Source organism: Pleurodeles waltl, chromosome 6 (genome assembly GCF_031143425.1).
Source record: "Pleurodeles waltl isolate 20211129_DDA chromosome 6, aPleWal1.hap1.20221129, whole genome shotgun sequence".
In the NCBI taxonomy this organism is placed as follows: domain Eukaryota; kingdom Metazoa; phylum Chordata; class Amphibia; order Caudata; family Salamandridae; genus Pleurodeles; species Pleurodeles waltl.
The window spans coordinates 407,782,163-407,801,605 of NC_090445.1; the positions used below are offsets into that span (position 1 = coordinate 407,782,163).

The 19,443-nt window shown below is 39.8% G+C and overlaps 1 protein-coding gene across 1 annotated transcript in view; it reads right to left on the bottom strand.

The window, feature by feature from the left end:
• The window catches only part of SLC6A17 (solute carrier family 6 member 17), a 279,329-nt gene that overhangs the window by 170,977 nt on the left and 88,909 nt on the right, over positions 1 to 19,443 (bottom strand). Inside the window, exon 2 of the mRNA XM_069238337.1 lies at positions 10,222 to 10,415. The gene's annotated coding sequence lies outside the window, so the exon portion shown is untranslated. The remainder of the gene's footprint in view (positions 1 to 10,221; positions 10,416 to 19,443) is intronic.

A 19,443-nucleotide genomic window follows, 5' to 3' on the forward strand; every position in this document is an offset into this window, starting at 1 on the left:
CACCTACTATGGATCAACCAGGGCTCAGTCCTGTCATCTGACACAGACTACCTTCAAAGGAGTGATTGAACCGGAGTCACGTATAGCAACATGACTTTATAGTCCTCCATACAGAGAAATGTCAGACCTCTAGTTACTCTTACCCATAAATAAACAATCCTTTGTCATGAGGGCACACCTTACCAGGACTGAGACAAGGTGTTGCATCAGATTGACCCAAGGGGCACAAGGCTGACAGGACGGGTCTCAATGCCCGGTGTCCTTACTCCCACTCCATACAATACGTTAAAGATAGAAACGAGGCTTTAACCTTTTTGAACTTTTGCCACAACGTCTAAATGTCACCCAAAGAAGAGTTTTTAGCTACAGCCTTGTATTAAATCAGTCCTTTGCCTTATGTTTTTCTTAATCAATTTCTGTCTGTATCCATTGAAGAGTTCTTGTTTATGTTTCTTTGAACATCATGTTATCGTTGTGTCCTAACCGTGTAGAGGGTGACAGCTGTCGCTACAAAATGAGATGGTGTCACTCTGACAAGAAGTGTTTAGCCTACAGATGCTAAAGATCAGTGATGAGGCTTACCAAGTCCAAAACTGATCTGGGGTTGCTTGCATTCTGTTCAGGGACCATTACCTGACTGTTCTTGTTGGGTTGTTCCTGTTGTAGCAGGAGCAACACACACATGGTTGTAAGAGTGACTGAAAAAATAAGGCACTGGAATGTAGTCTTTAATGACTGCCAGTAGTTGAGATGTTTTGCAAGTCTTTGACTCATCATCTTTTGTTGTTCTCATGTGATGCCGTAAGTATGAGCGTTGTGCCCAGACGTGAATCAGTGCTCGCTATGCCATTGAATCCAAGATGTACCTTTCTGCGGAGGGCCATCAAAGCTTAAATTGGTCTGGGGCTGCTTGCTTTCTTTTTTAGGTGGGACTTTGCCTCACAGTTCAGGCTAGGCTATTCATTTTGAAGCAGAAGTAAGACTGATTTGCATATGGTTGTACCATGTCTGGAGTAGTGCAGTGTGCAAGAAACGATGGACACTCCCTGCCCCAAACCCCTTTGCAATAGTGGTCAGGCATGCTCCCTGCCCTCGCTCAGTACGTGCAGTGTGAGGACTGGTTTGACAAACTGTGCTAGAGCTGCTTTTGGTTCCTCAGTACAGCCCTGTCAATTACTACCAAACATTCTAGTGTATGCACATATGCAATGGCAGGCCCAGTATGCTACGCAGGAACCAAAGGCAATAGTACTAATGAAAACTGTGGTTCACTGTGGACTCATTTCACTATTGACATTTCCAAGTAAAGGGGTGCATAATCCATCCAAATAACAATTCTTAAACAAATCTATAACACAACCACTTAAACAAAAAGAAGTACTCAGTACATTTATCTATACATAATATCGTACTGGTCTAAAGGTAACACGTAGACTCGCCGACGCTTTTTGACGATGTTTGGGATCCCTGAATCATGTGTCTTTTTGTATATGCCTACCTGTCACTTACTTACTGTTTTTGCACTGTATGATCACTATTTTAGAACACTTTACGCACTGGAGAATGATTATAAGGATTTTTTTGATCTAATTGGAAAAATAAACATAGCCACAATCGGGTCTCTCTATAAAAATGCTGCTTCACCTATACTGACTTTGGTGGCTGTTTGCTGTACTGAAACAATATAATTTACCATGTTCAACTTTTATGCATTAAGCATCCATCATTGTGGACGCATAGGACCCAATTAGGTATAACTATGCTAATATAAAAAAGTAGTTTTTTGTACTTGGGAGAGTACTTTTTTCCGATTCCTTACTGCGGTGTTTAACCAGCAGTCTGCCTGGCACAATGCTGTTTCTGGATATACATGTGGGAGATTACACATATATGTGACATTTAACTTCCATGCTACTGGTGTATTTCCTGCACTAGTTTAGCATGACCTATCTATAAAGTAAAAAATTACAATTAGATATAACCAATGTTAACTTATGTTTATAGGGACAGGGCACGTGCAGTGTGACAATGGATGAAAATGTCTCAGAGCAGAGTCCTAATTCAAGCAAAAATGTCCACAAAAATAAAAAATGCCCATGAAGAAATGAAAACATTACTACCAACAAGGATAACATTTATCTGTATTGCTTGTGTGCTCATTCAGAATGGACATGGCACAGTTTGGGTTCGACTGTTCTGAACGCAACACAACCAAGTTTGATTTGGACATGGTTGTTTTCTGCCTGGGTTGATGTTGTGGGCAAATAATAATGAACACAAAGAGAACCAGTCGATTAATACTGGCTGTAATATTTGCAAACATTCCACAACTCACCTTTTGTTGTTGACATTGACAGGTGCAACAGATCTGCCTAGATGTGGTCCTGTGCTTGTTGTGCACTAAGATTCAACTGCATCTTACTAAGCCCAATATGGCTGAAACCAGTCTAAGGGTTGTGTTCCCATTCAGAGGCTTCATAGCTTTGTAGTTTGGGCTTAATTGTTCTTATTGGAACAAGAATGATGTGCATATAGTTGCGGCCTGCCTGGAGTGGCATAGTAGCAAACAATGAACTGTGACACCATACAATTGCTGGCAGACTTATGCAAACTACCTACTTACCGCCGTTTGATGTTTTAAAGTTACTTTCGGGCCTAGCATGACTGAGTTCAGTTTGGGGTCTGCAGAAAGATTTTAGTTCTTTTTTTTCATTCATTTTTATTCATGAAGTTGTATTCAATACAAATCAAATTGAGGGCCTTAAACTTAAGGATATATACATTAAAACCGTGTGTATCAATCAGTTACTCAATGGAGCTTGTTCACAAACGTACATTTACATGCAAGTGAATCTTCTCATGTAAATTTACTCTTACATTTTGGCATGAATTAACCACTTTTGGTTAGTAACTATTTCCGAGTGTAAATTTATTCCAAAGCATGGACTTACGTGTCTTCACCCCACAAAACAAGGCTCTGGAGCCAAATTTCTAAGTGTAAAGTTGCTACTTTTCAGATGTAGTTGGAGGTCTTTGCTACCTTGATGGATCTCTCTGCCACCCCCAGTGGAAAACTCCTTATGGAATACAATACGGAAAACGATTACTGTCTATTTTTTTACATATTTTATTGTAAATTATGAATGTAAAATAAATTAAAATAATAATTTTTACCAGAGAACTAATAGAATAAACTGTTAGAGCACATTGCCTCTTCAAGATAAATGTTTACAAAAAAAATAATTTAATTATAGTAATTTATTTTATATATAATAATATCTAAACAAGCTAAAATAAAAAACACCCTGCTCATGAATTTTATACCTAATGAATATTTAGTAAATGCAAACATTGTGTTTAATTATTGTAAATTACACTTGAATTTTTAATAAAAGTTTGAAATTGTATGTTAATAACAACAGTTAATTTTTAAACTAATACAATATTTAATTACTAATTTTGAATAATTTTAAGACACATGCATGCATACATGTATATATAATTTAAAAGTTGAAATAATTTAACTATTTTAACAGTATTTCCTTTTGGGTGTTATATTTAGTACAGAAACACCAATGGTACAGTGGAAAATTAGGAAATTATCTATTTGCTCCTTCCATCTAAACCAAAGGGTCCACTAGTATGTGACGACTTTGCACCCACCTATTTTGGCATGCTTCATCATTGACAACCACATCCCACCCATATACGATGATACTACCAGGGAGAACTTAACTTCACTCACGAGGGAATTCTTGCTAAACCTTTTTACTGGATAAAGATGGGATCCAGATAATTCTAAAAATCAGTTGCAATAAACCTAAAGGGAATACCTTTATTAGTAGGTTCTTCAGGTATGGTTAAATCAATATGTAGGATGATAATGGGTACAATGCCCCATCCTTCAACCACAGTGCCAACATGCCCACACTAGTACTTGAAAGCAGGTTAAAGACACCCGTTGAGGCTTTTAGAGAATCCCTTACTACTTGTTGTGTTCATTCATTTTTGGAGAAAGACAGTTCCTACTTCCACTTGTCTTCCCATTGAGAATACTAGTATGGCTTTATTCTAGCTTCATGGACTGGCTGGAAAATAGCAACTCCTGTAGTGACACATTTGTCAAGGTTCTTGCCAGTAATGATACATCTTTCTTCACAGCCAGCTGGGATGGAAACCATATCACCAGCTGTAATGGCAAACATTATGGCTGGCGGTGGAGAAGGATATAGGTATAATTAACTAAAGGTAATCCATTTAGGTTTACCCCTTAGTTTTAGAATTATTTAGATCCAATCCTTCATCATTAGAAAGCTCTGTCAAGAACTCCTAATGAGCGAGGTTGAGTCCAACCTGGTAGTATTATTTTACCAGGGTCGGATGAGGTTGCCAATGATGAAGCATGTCTCAATATGTGTGAGACTTCCTCAACCATTAAGACTAGCTTATTAGCAGATTCTAGGGTTTGTATTGAATAAGCAAATAGCAAAATCTCCTCATTTTCCACTGTATCATTAGTGTTTCTGTGTTTTTAATAGGAGGATGTGCATAGGATAGACTTCTGTTCCCCTTCTTATGTTAAACATGTGTTATACTAAGCCCCTACCTCCATTATTTTCTATGGGAGTATGTTGAGGCACATGTGAATGACTTAGTGTGCTGCTAGACCTACTCCAAGGTTTGGCTGAAGTGCATTTACTACTGTTTTGTCACCTTTAGGGCAGTAACATCTTTAGAAGTGTAGTTTGTTAATGACAGTTGTTTTACTCCTTTATGGTGATGATGGTATTAGAGTGGCTTACCCTAAACTCCACTTTATTCCTGCCTACATCCCTCCTCTTTAGTAGTAGATATTTTCCCATTTCCGCCCCCCAGTTCCTCCGACATTTACTACTAAGTAGTAAATGTACATGTGCAGGGATCTCCCCATAGAAAGTATACAAGAGGTGGAGGTATACATTTCCATCTGCAGGTTTGTGAAGTGCACTTTGTAGTAAGTAGCAGTACTGTAATACTACTTTACCTACCACAAAATACAGTGTTTTAAAAAGTACCAAATACTTAACATATGTATTAAAACAAGAGTATATTAAAACAATATTAATAATAGTAATATAATCAGCTACTCCACATTACAGAGTAAAGAAAGCAATTCAGTATAGGAATGGAAAAATAATGCAGAAACAGCTTAACACAAGCAGGAATGGACTAATGCATGTACATTATGTAAAAATGTTAAATCACCAAAATGTTAAATCACCACTCGGAGTCATTTGACAAAAATACCAGAAAATAGAATTCCTAATTTAGTAAATTTCTCTTGTTTGAATGTGACACTGGTACATAAGACATTTGGGCCCATATTTATACTTTTTTAGCGCCACATTTGCACTGCGTTACGACGCAAAAACGGTGAAAACTTACAAAATACAATTGTATTTTGCAAGTTTGCGCCACTTTTGCGACCAAAAATGACGCAAATGCTGCACTAAAAAGGTGTAAATATGGGCCTTAAGGTCTCTCTCGGTGACAGATGGACTCCCGTGTAGCTCAACCCATCACTTCCAATGATTAATTACTACTACCTATACTTGCTCTTCTTGCATTTTTCAGTTTCTGCTGTTCCTGTTAAGGCAACTTGCACATGTACTGCTCATCCCTTCTCCCCGAGCAGCCGCTGTGTATTTTCGCTCTTGTGTTTTGCATCAAAGGTTCAGTAAATACATAAAGCCCCCGCTGTCCTACGGTAGCTGCATCCCTAGTCTCTGTACAGAAGACATAGCTGGTTTCTGATATGGCAAAAAACTAAGATGGAGTTCTCAGCCTGACCTACAGCAGCAGCATTTGTGCACAAGTGGCGCTGGCTCTCTAAAGGCATTTCGCTGCTGACAGTCTCCCTGTCACTGGCACATTATGAGGTAGGACTGGGCCTGGGGCACCTCGCCTCAAAATCACTTTCAGCTGCCCGCAACGCTGCCCTCTTTAACTCCACACACCTCAACTTATTTCTGCTTTGTCATTGGAGGAATTTCAGTGGATTTATATACATTTTCCCTGCGATGTGTTGTGATATTTAGCTGCGATTTCAAGACATATGAAATAATCCCTGCTCGAAGGTCGTCTTCAATTTTTTTACAAATCAGCAGCAAACTGCATCAAAGTAACAGTGGTATCTGAAAAAGTCAAACATGAACCTGTCTATTTTCTATGCCTCTCTATTTGGCACCAATGCACTCTATAACATTACACTCTGCAACACTGCATTCTCCACCACTGAACTTTCCACCATTCTACTTTACACCACTCCATTCTATGCCACTGCACTCTAGTGCACTGCACTCTCCTCTACACCACCCTACTGTATGCCACTCTACTGCACTCTATGCCAATATCCTCCACACCACTGCACTCTATGCCTCTTCACTCTGAATCACTCCACTCTACGCCACTGCATGCTACTCTACTCTGCACCACTCTGCTCTATGCCACTACACTCTATGCCACTCAGCTGTTTTCTGCACCACTCTGCTCTAACCCACTGCACTCTCCACCACTCTACACTACTCAGCACCAGTGCACTGTACACCACTGCACTCTATGCCACTCTACTCTGCACCTCTCCACTCTGCACAACTGCACTCTATGTCACTGCACTGTGGGCCACTCTACTCTACTCTGCACCACTCTAATATATGCCACTGCATTTTACTATGATCCACTCTACAACACTCCACTCTACACCACTCTACACTACTCCACTCTATGCCACACCTCGCCACTCTTGTTTATGCTACAAACGTTTAGATCTGCAGAACGGCAGCCGCACTGATGTACACCATGACTAAAACACATTGGAAAAGCCAATAGTTCTTGCATAGACCTATTGGCTTTTGCCAATGCTTGTTTCAGGGCAGTTGCCCAGTTTACCAAAAATGCAGGGCTACTGGTCTTAAGTCACCTGTGACCTTCGCCCTGAAAGTCTGTCTGGCTGTGAAGTGTTCAGCACTATTTACTTCACCGGGGGCCTCCTCAAGTTTTGTTTCCTCTTTTTCCATGAATTTATCTGTGAAACTTCACCATTAGGAATAAGTCATGCAAATTATATTCTTGGGACATACCTTAGTAAGAAGATCTCAAGATATATTCTCAGGCTGCTTTTCCACATATTGTGCTGCAATGATTGTATAAATCAAGGATTCCGTACATCCCGGGTTAGTGGACAGTTTAAAAAGAAGGCTGACTGAAATCTATCCGAAAAGCTATCAGACCTTGTACACTACAGCCTCAAAGAAGGTATGCCTGACTCAGAGTGGGCATACTACCAGAATATCGATTTTTAAATACTGTGCTATCAAAATATCACAACCGCACTATTGACTACCAATCTATTGTGAAAATAAGTCTGTACAGGTAATTATAGATGTAATCTACTTAATTCAACATATATGTCCCTTGAAAATATATGTATCTTCAAAACACAAAGATGTTGAGTTAACAAGTTAAGAACATTAAATCTTTACATCCTATATATATATATATATATATATATATATATATATACATGTAAATATATATGTGTGTGTGTATTCTGTGTGTGTGTATAGTAACAGTATTTTGGTGGTAAATATTCTGGCTATGAAATTTTGTTCAGCAATTGAACAATAATTTTGTGCTCAGTATTCTGACATACAACCGTCGGGGTGCTTGTGTAGATAAAATGTAGGACATCATTCTGGCAGGAAGGCAGGTTTGTTAAACAGAGCAGTGAAATTAACAGTGGCGGCCGGCAGCTTTGGGAGGGGGGCGGGCGGGGCACACACACACACACACACACTCATTCTTTCACACACAGACACGCACCCACGCACATCCATTAACAACACTCATTCCATTCAAACATGCATGCACGCACCAAACATTCATTTTACAAGATCACACACATTCATTCTTTCACACACGCACGCACATCCATTAACAACACTCATTCCATTCAAACATGCACCAAACATTCATTTTACAAGATCACACACATTCATTCTCTCTCACACACACACACGCACGCACGCATGCACATCCATTAACAACACTCATAACACTCAAACATGCATGCGCGCACCAAACATTCAATGTAAAACATAACACACATACATACACACACACACTTACCTTTAGCCTCCAGGTCCCAGGAGGGTTGGGACTGCTGCCTTCCCTCATTGGCTGACCTGAGGTCAGCCAATGAGGGAAGGCAGCAGTCCCAGCCTCGTCACAGAGTGGGATGGGGTCAGGGAGACTGCTGACCCCACCCCACTCTGTGACGAAGTGTCACTGATTGACACTCACCCTGGGCGCTTCAGGGCTTAAACCTGAAGCGCCCAGGGAGAGTGTCAATTGGTGACGCTTTCCTCATCACCCAGGGGAGGGCCTCGAGGCACCTTTGCTGGGCCGAGGAGGTCACGCCCATAGGAGCTGTGATCTCCTCAGTCCAGCAAAGTTCAGCTCAGGCAGCCAGGAGGCTGCGCAAATCGCGCATGTCTGCTCCTGGCTGCCTGACCTGAACATGAAGAGCGTCTGTCCGGATGACCTTTTTTCAGCCTGACAGACACTCTTCAAGGGGTGGGGGGGTGTGGCCCCTCCGCCCTAAAGGACGGGCCGCCACTGGAAATTAAATGTATGGAATCCTTGATTAATCCAACAATCATGGCAATCTAGATGGCCCAAAGCCATAACCAAGTATTTCTGGTGCTTAATTAGTAAGTAAAATAAATGCCAGGCCCTTGTCAGGAGGACACTGCAGCTTGAACCACTAAGTGTCGCTACTAGCACTGCCAATGACATTACTAACACAACTACTAACCATCACATTCCTACAAGTGTGGGAATTCAGACTATTCCATGCCGCAAAAGCTATAAGAATGGCTTGGACGGCAGATATTAGGCATTTTTAATGAATATTAGCCAACCAACAACTGTAGGTGTGCTCATCTCTAAATTAGACAAACAGCTCCCCCATATGGCAGACTGTCATAAGTGTTGGCGTTGACAATTAAATGATGGTGCCAAGCAGTGGAAACCACCGGCTCAAATTAAGTACTGAGTATTTCCAATTTGTGATTTTTCCTTAACCAACAGCATGTTCTTGCCATGTAGGCAATCGCTTCTTGTGACCACTTGACTCATTCTTGTGAGCACTTCAAAATTAATCCCCGTTTCTGATGATGACCTTTAATCTATATGAGTGGTCGAAACACAATTAACTTGCATAAATTTAAACTCATTCACAATGGTTACATGTCTATTCCATTGAGCATAAAATCAATTCTTCACCAGTATACAGTCATGTTACTTCCTCAATTTTGTTGCAGTGCGTGATCACTTTTTGGAGCCATTCCTTGTTGTTACAAAATACATTCTTTAACAATTCATTTAAGGTTATGTATCTAGTATGTAGGTGTTGGCCTGGCATTACTCTGTGGTATTACCATCCTGGGTGACTTATACATCCATTAACTTATGAATATTTATTTAAACGAGTACACAGTGAACCACTGATTTCAATCTACTGTATTTTACTCTTGGTTCCTGATTGGCATAGCAGATAAACATTATGTTAGGTTACTACCATTTCACAGTATGGCAATCAATGGTACCAGTATCTGAACTCTTATGCTTGGACCTGGTAACAGAGAAAGGCTGGCCTGCACTGTAACACCAGAACTCTAAGTCTGGCTCTGATATCAGAGAGAACCGGGCCTGCACTGCTACACCAAACTCAGGGCTGCTTTTGAAAATGCTTTCTCTACAATGAAATTGTGTCATCAACTGAACAAGGCAATAGGTAGTGTCATGTATTAGAAAAGAGCCCCATTCAAACAGGTATTGTACATGTAGTGTGGGCACAAACAGGTTACATGATTGAGACATTTGACCTGCACTGTGGGTGTATGTATGGAACTAATTGTATGTATTTATTTATGTATGGGTAGCTGCTAAGCACACACCAAGGAAAAGAGCAGTGGGTAAGAGAAAGAGATCTGAAATTCGATTCAGGATTGTTTACAGTGTAGAAGGATGCTCATGAATAGTGATTGTATTTAATAATGCTATCTCCAACATAAGTAATGTATTGTGTGTTAGTTGTTTGCATTGTCCTCACAACGTATTGAAGATCTCAGTTCGAGTTTGCATAATATACTAAATAAATAAATATATGAATAAAAGTACCTGTGGTGCAGCAGTTTTTTGGGGATGTTCATGCGATACTGGGATGTTATAAAGCAGGATAAAAAGAAGCCGGCAGTCCATAAAGCAGAGTACTGGAGACGTTTGATATTAAGCTGCAGCTGCTACCTAGATGAAGACCTTCAAGGTGTGCATAGCCCATCAGGGCAAAGTCACAGCTCAAGAAGCTTTCAGATCTAAAATGACAAAGGCAAAACATTTCTGTGTTCAGTCGTGCATGGGTGAACAATATTTAAGTAAAGATGGTGCACAAATTATTTGAGAAATATTGATTAGGAATAACTCACAAATCCCATTTTAGCTTGAATATATTTCCATGTTGTGCTGCTGTTATGCGGATCCCACTAGAAAAGTTAGGACTGCATTTTGGGGTGGCAGAACTTCAGGACAAGAGGACTGAGTCCATCTACACCATCAGAAACCGTCAACCCGATTCTTCTCTAGCTCACAGTGCCTCACCTGAATGCCCAAACTTACCAGCATAAGAGGTGATTGAAGCAACCTCAAAGATGACACTCTGACTCCCATGGAAGTCATGGAAACAGTTTTTACCCCTTTCGTTGTTTACTCATGCATGCTCAGAGTGAACATAAGAAAGATACAAATGAAGCTTTCAAACATTTTTTAAAATAGTCTTATACTTGCATAGAGAGAATGAGCTGCGATAATTAGGCAGCTGAAACAAAGCATTTTAACTAGCGTTACTAACATGGTGAAACGTATAAACAGTCCAACCATGACAATCTTAGATTTATATCTCCTTACTTAGCTCTATCTATAATCTACATATCTATCTATCTATATCTATATAATAATATCAGCATCAGCAGAGCTGCATGTAGAACACAGCAATCAGTCCAGGACAGTAGTGGCTGGAGTGCTCCTCCGACCTTTCTGGGTCAGTGAATGGTTTATATAATGAAAGCCACACTGAGCTAGAGGCATAGCTCTGATGCAATTAAATGTCTAGATGCTAGAAGCTGTCTCTCAGCTGGCAATCCAAGCACTAGGATTTCTTGTTCTATGTTCCTAGCCTTGAACAGGGCATACAGATTACATGTTGAGAAAGGCTAACTAAAACAAGCAGCATGTACAATGTAGTCTCTGAATAATATTGTGCAAGCATAAAGTGCTTAAAATGTCATTGCTAAGAATATGATGGCAGCTAAAACATGTAAAATATAAAACATGAACCTGAGCTAAAATGGGGAACCAAAGTGGGCCTAAGAAGGCCTCACAACACTTTCAACTTCTGGTACTTGAGTAGCAAAAAACAACTTTTTAGGTCCTTACAAGTACAATGCTACCATCCACTTAGTTGCACATATGTAGAACTACATTTCAAAAACACCCCAAGGTCCTTTGACCATGAGATCACCAAGAAAAGAGATTTAGGGTGGGATGTACCAGATGTGCAAAAACTGGTCACAAAGCACTGCTCACAATTTGTGATCAGTATTGTTGAAACCAGTAAAAAATGTACTAACAGGTCAGTTTCTAAAATTCCAAATTGGAGTGGGTCGAAATCTGATCAGCCTAATGATTGTTAGTGAGGTAAGTCACAAATTGTGATTCACTCTGTTGCACGGCCCTCACAGGGATGGTGGGGTGCTAGGGTGAGCAGAAAACATGTCTGTGATTGCCCTTTAATAAAGTATTTTTAATGCAGTCCTCCTTAAAGGAAACAGTCCTGTTTTTAAAAATAAAAGATAACTTTTTTAAGGTTTTGGAGTTGGTTGTGGTTTCCTGGCCACTGCCTACTCCTCAATATTGTTTTTGTTTTTTTACATGCACAAAGGGGAAGAGGTATCAATGAGGACCCCTTCTTATTTGCAAATGGCTCACCACCCCTGTTGGGTATCAGTAGTTTTTCAGTTTTTGCAACTGCATTTCATTTGCAAAATATTGATACATATCATACTGAATCAATAAATGGAAGCAGTGCTTACTTTGAGCTGGTGGTTGCAGTGGGGCTCACCGTCACTCATTTTTGGGGGACCTACACTTTTTAGCAAGAGAGAGAAAAACACAGTGGAAAAATGGAGGAAGAGAAAGATAATAAAAACGTCACAAAGGAAGAAAGCAGGAACTTGCAAGAGTGGGATAAAGTGGCAGAAGCTGTCTGGGTAGTAGATTTAAGGGGCATGAGGTGAATTCAAGACTAAGCAGCCTTGACTTTTGTCACACCGACAATTAACAGAAGCCGTGGGTTTCTGAGCAGAGCTTTGGGCACCAGCACTCATTCTTTTACAGATTAAACACTGTATGGAAGGGATGCCTACAACACACTGCTTCCAAATAGAGATTCGGTTTGGAGACACAAAGCCGTTTTAGGAGTCAGTAAGCATTAACTGACTCCAAAATTGGCTTTAGTACATTGTACAAAGCATTTTTTCATTTGCAAACAGCAATTTGGACTGTTTGTGAACATAAAAACGCTTAATATATCTGGCCTTCCCTTCTTGTTAGTTTTAAAATAATTTTATTAGATTTGAATTACAATAGAAGTAAATTATACATTATAATTTAAGATAAATATTCAATTAGAACTGTAAAACCTAATACTAGGTGCGGAAAGCAAAGGGGGAATACATGGTATTAAATATCAACAGTCTGGTAATTAAACCAAAAGAATTCATAATTCGCAATAAAACAATGTTGAAACAATGCAAAGAATTACTAGTACCACTAATAGGGAAGCCAAGGAGGTTGAGAAACTTCCTGCTGTTCAGGAGTGTGAGTAAAAGCTCTTTTTGCATGTTTGTCTAAGAAGTTTGTAACTGGAGACCAGAGATGAGAGCATTTTAAAACAGAGGAAATAGGGTGCATATAGGCAGTATCCACTCTATGACTATAGCAGACTGTATACCACCACGCCTGAAAGGATACTTTTGTGAGATTTCTCCAGTTTTTTGTGATGTGCTGGAATGCGACTGCTAGAAGTTAAAAGAATTAGGGCCAGATGTAGCAAAGGTTTTTACCCATTCTGTGTCTATGGGAAAAAGTGTTTGTACATATGGCCCTTAGTGTCCCAATCATCAGATAAACTCCCTAAGAAAACAGTGATGCTCAAGAAAGGTGTCGTAGATTGAAACATTGTATTCATCCGTCCCAAACCTGTGACTAAAAATCATAAACAGCAGAGGATATGAAGAATAAATGTTGTAAGTTTGCATGTTCTGCAGAGAATGTCCAACATGTGTAGGAAGTTCCGGATAAACTTTGTGTAAGAATTCAGGAGAGAGAAAGAGTCTGTTGTATATGAAGAACAGTGTTTGTGTAATGTTTGCTGCTCTAAAAGATGTCCTGACTTTAGTCCACACTCTATTCCAGAAAAGGATAGGCCACTCAATCCCTAAATCATATTTCTAAGATAGTTCTGTGCTTGTTTTGTCCCTAATAGGTTTGATAGCCTGTAGATGAGAGTAAATTGTAGATGCTTTGGGAGCCATGGATAGGAGAGTGTATAAACGATTGGTTGAGGTCGTTGGAGGATGAGGGTGAAGTTGAAACTAGGTATTAGCACTGAAAAGGGTGTTTTGTAAAGTGAGAAGCTTACCTTGAAAGGATGAGGGAAGGTCAAAAAGAGTTTTTGCTTCTATGAATTATAAAGGGATGTCATGGAGGAAAGGTTAATGAACCCAAATCAGGCCTTTATTTCTCATTTTTTTCCAATATATGGGGTTGTTATTAATCTTGTTAAACTAATTATGCAAAATAGTTGAATTCATACAAGTAGGAAGATCAGTGAGGAAAGTGGATAACATAGGTTCTAATAGTATACATGAATAGTTCAGTATAGGGGTTGAAAGAGTTTGAGGTGTATGGGTAAATGACAGATATTCTTAAAAAGAGAAAGGTGAATGAAAATCTCTTTCAACATCCATCAATAGTGGAGAAGTGGGCGAAGAGTCAGATATCCAATAAGTAGATTGGCGTAATAAAACCACCTTTTGATTAAGGTTGCATCAACCTGAGTATTGACATACATGTTTTTTGTTTTATTCCAAAGGAAAGAAAAAAGTATATTGTTAATTTTCTTTAAATTCTTAAGGGGTATAGGAACTGGTAAATTGGAAATCGTATATAGAAAGGACCAACATAATTGTAATAGTGTCAAGACAGCCTACCATGAAAGATGTAAGAGATGCCATTTATTAGTTAGCTCTGTCAATATATGAAGGCACTTTTCTATGTTCAATGATATGGATGCTGAGGATTCTATACAAAGTTACAAGCTAAGAAATCTTGTCTAAAAGTACATTTGGCTAAAGGTAATATTTCACATTTATCATTGTTCAATTTGTAAACAGATACTGAAGCATAAAAAAAAACTTAATGTAGAAAAGCGGGAATTGAGGAATGAAGTTGCAAGACAAATAACAAGAGATCATCAGCATATGCTGCTAGTTTAATTTGCTTGCATTTATAAGCATATATCATTCTGACTTATTTTAGAGAGAAAGGGTTCCAACGCTAAGTTAAAAGGAAAAGGAGAAAGAGGATATCCCTGCCTAACACCTCTACCTAATGTGAAGTATGAGGAGGTGAGATCATTTGCAGAAATAGCTGCTTTTGGGGACGTACATAGAAGGGAGATCAAAGAAATAATATTTGGGCCAAATCCAAACCATTTAAGGGTATGAAAGATAAGAGGCCAATAAACCCGATCAAATGCTTTCTCTGCATCTAGGGTGATTGCTGCCACTGAGGTAGGAAGATGAGATGATTTTTATAAAATGTCCGAAAATAGGCAAGTATTGTCAGATATTTGTCTTCCATTAACAAAGCCACACTGTTCTTTACCGAAGAGTTTGGGGGGAAATTATTATAGACTTAAGGTTAAGGTATTTGAGAAAATGTTATAGTTGATGTTAACAAATGAGATGGGCTTGTAGTTTTTTGCAATAATGAGGATCTTTCCCTTCTTTTGGTATTATTCATATAAGAGCATCTAAAAAGGATCCTTTTGACTTCTGTAAGTGTGAAAAAGAGTTTTTAAGAGTATGTAGCTTAGGGAGAAGTAGGCTAGAAAAGTGTGTTAAAAATTCAAACATGAACCCATCCGGTCCTGAATGAAGTTCTGTTTGCGTAATATCACATTCTAATAATGTAAGATCAGGTTGAGGTTTGTAGGATTTTTGTATGTTGGATACATTCTGATATCATATTCAGAAGGAACATCTTCCGGTGTATATAGTGCCTTGCAAAAATTGACAAATTCATTTGAAATTTCAGAGTCTTTATGCTTTGGGATTTGTAGTGGTTCTATAAGTGACTCATTTTTGAGTTTCTTACTTTGATTTTAAGGTAGTTAGCTAATATTTTTCCAGATTTGTTTTGACCCCCATAAGAGTTTGCACTTGATTGTAACAAATAGGTAGAGGATTGATCTGTAGGGAATTTGTTAAATTGATGTTTAGCATTAATAAGATCAGTTTCTTCCCATTACCTGGAGAAAAGAATACATCACAAACCCATCCCCTTTTCAGTTTCATAGACTCAGTTTCTGTTAGATGTGACTCCTGAATAAGTGTTGGCCTTCCTTTCTGCGATTAAAATAATTCCATGTAACCATGACACATACATAGTATATCAAAAATGATGAACACAGAAAATAAACAATACATTCATTAATTTGTGATTGTAGTCGTAAAGCACATCCATTAGCTGATGCTTTAAGATAGCTCACATGTCACACCACCTTTCTAGGAGTACAACTTTAATTTATGGTTTCTTACCATCTAATAGTCATGATGTTATTATGTCATAGCTGTGAATGATACCTACAAAAGAACATAAACTATACTATACATACCTATTATCACTGTTATCTTCACCGGTGGTCATTCAAGACTAGTATGTAAGAACTACCTTGAATGACAAAGCATTGAAAAGAGGCAGAGGGATTAGGCTCCCAGCAAGACCATGACTTATCCACATTACGTACACTCAGTCCCCAAGGAGATGGTAATAGCTTGAAAAATGTCTGCCTAGCCATTCAAAATGGCTGTGACCCATTGACAAATAAGGATTGTAGCCTTTGGGGCTTCATGCTTAGAAACTATGGCTGTGGTGAGATAGCCATCAAAATACCAAATCTAGCTGTACACTCATTTGAGAAAGCTTATACTATAGAATATATTTTGGTTCTACAATGGTGTGAGAGTCCCTTTTGTGATCACTTTAAAGTGTGATGTATAAACTGATTTGAAAGAAGTTAATTGATGAGGTGTTTGTTAGCGTCTTGTGACCATTAACTTACAGAGCGGATAGAATCCCACAGATTGTAGAGCTCAAATTCAGCACATTGGTACACAACACTTAGGGGCTATTTAGTAAAGTTTAGCATGGCTTCTCACATGGCACCAAAAGGCCTGAGGCTCAAAAATGAGCCCATGCAGATCTTAATGAATGTAGCCATTATTTGTTCTTCACACAGCTCCTTGTGTTTGAAAGATGATCAGCACAATTTGTGCTCTTATTTCTGAAATAAGATCATAAAACATCTTCCTTTTGGTGTGTGCCAGTGGACATGGGGCAATTGTAAAGAAGCTACATGGTGTACACTTTCACCTTTCCCCTGTGGTTCAGTGCAGGTTGGGCAACCTCCTCCTCTCCATGTAGTCCAGTGGCAGAGCGTGATCTGAAGGATGTTCTCCAAATAAGTAAAGGACGATCTGCAGAATGCTGTGTAGTTCACATATCCTGCTCTCAGTGTTGTACAGTGGTGGTAGAATGACCTGATGGATGCTCAGTGGTCTCCTCCACATGTGATCCAGTGGCAGTGGGGTGATCTGAAGGACACTTTGGGGTTTGCACCAGAGGTAGTAGGGCATTCTCAAGAATGCTGCTTGGTTCAAACCTTTTTCTATCCATTTGTTCCAGTGATAATTGGGTGATTTGAAGGATGTTTTGTGGTTCAGACCTTATCCCCACTGTATGTACCAATGGAGTTGAGGTGATCTGAAGAATGATATGTGAATTTAAATATATTGAAGTCTACATAAGAGATGGGTATCAAGCCATGGTGTGTTTTAGGTTCTATACAAGCTGCACCAGATGTCCCTCATACTTCATCAGGACATGCAGGATATAAGTCCAAACATCTACGTAACCACCTAGTCTGTTCCCATTTGAAAACTGTGGGGAAGAGTGCGCTCTTCAACAACTTCCTGGTATTAAACCCAACAAGTACTCGCTTAATTGTACCCTCTGAAGTCTGTAACTTCTCTTTGTGTGTAGTGTGGACAGTGCCAAACACAATATGGCAGATTTGTTGGAAGGGCTGTGATGCTTATCACCTTAGCTACTTATCCGGCAGGAGTGAGAATCCTGAATTGTGCTGCCTGCCAGTCACATGGTTGAACTCTCGAAATGGCTCTCATGCCCTGCTCTGCAGTTTTATCAGGGAATGTGATATGTAAGGAGAGGGTGATGTATCCATCCGATGCAGTACGGTTGTTCGAGTGAAAGCTGTCCTGAGTGTGATATCCAGGGAAGAGCAGACATATTTCCTGGCTTCAGGTGATTACGGACAGAATCTGTCCCCACAAAAAAAAAATATATATATTTCTAGCTGAAGCTGATGTCAGAAGTACTGATGCCAAAGAATGAGACATAGCTGTGCCTTTCACATGGTCTACTTCAAATTGCAAACAAATGCAAAAGATCCCTAACGCTCCGAACAAAAACTTCAGATTTACCACCTGGAGTACTTTCTTCAGTCTCCAAAACACTTTTTTTTATTAACTGTACTTACTGTTCCGCTCATGGTGATGTGCGATTAAAACAGTCACACCAGTTCCTCGTGTGTTCGAACCTCTTGTATCTCGCAATAATTTTATTTGCTTCACAGTTTTCTTAATTGGTGGAAATTAATTTGACGATTCAGGTCATTATTTAATGATTGTAAAACTGCAGGGTTAGAGGAAAAAATATAGGTACTTTGCTTCTGGGATAGAGCTCCCTGTGATGAAGAATTAAAAACAAAAGTGCGCTTTTGAAGAAATGATTTTGAAGGGCATGTTCTGAAGAAATGAGGGGTGTTCGAAGTTGCAGCCTCTTGCGTCTTGCGACCTTATGTATTATTTTAAACTACACAAACTACTCAAATTCCACATTTCTAAAAATATATCTACAGTGGCGGCTCATGGCAGTAGGGAGCAGTGGTGTAACAAAACTGGAGGGGGGCCCCTGCATAGAACATGGATGGGGCCCACTTTCGGACTCACTCAGGCCAGGTGCTGTGCTGAGGGGTCCCCCTGGAACTCCCCCCCTGCACAGCAGGGGCTAGAGGGGCCTTTGTTACGCCACTGGTAGGAAGTGGTAAATGCCTGGCAGCGCTTGGCTGCAGTCCATCCTCTCCATGTTGAAAGCCTAGGCCTACAGCCAGAGAGAACCTGGCCAGCCCAGCACACTTTGCTTCCCTAACTCCAACTTTGGTCAACTATTGTGCCTGCCATCCCCTCAGCTCTCCAACACTACTGCACTCTAAATGTTGCCAAAGCTTCCCTTCCCGGCAATCCTTATGATTGTGGGAGGGTGCAAATTAGAGAACAGAGAGAGTTGGGTCTTTAGGAAGAGCCCCTCTACATACTCAAAACATGAGAGGAGCAGTCATTGTAGCCTAGAGCACCTCTGGTAAACCTAGATGTGGGAAGATCCATATTAGGGTATACACAAGTTACTTTTTGTCTCTTGTTTCACTTGTGGAGATGGCTGGAGTCCATGATCACTTCCAGAGTTATCTCTTCTATCGAAGCTCTTGGTACCAAATGGTAGTAGGCTGATAAGCTCTTCTGTCATCTGCATGCTAGTATCTTTGTGTGTTTGTGTGTGTTTAAGAGCTGTATAAAGAGGATTTTCCGGAGGAGGTTTCAGAAGGATTTTCAACATCCATTGGTCAATGGCTCAGAGGAAGTGGTTTAATCGTTACTAGTAAAGAAAGTGTGGTTTGGTGAAGGGAGAGTGGTCAAGAAGTGGGGTGTTGTTGTCACACCCCAGTGATTAACATGTGCAGATGTCATTCTATCCTGCCTGTAATGCTCACAAGGACAAACATAAAGACGGGCAGGATCTAGTGCCCCCTTTCGCCCTGCTAGTACAATTCAGAAGCATCAATCGTAAGCCATCTAGGTCCCTTTTGCAGGTTTAAGATCACATGGGTGTTGTTGGCATAGTTGTAGCATGTTAGCTTGAAGG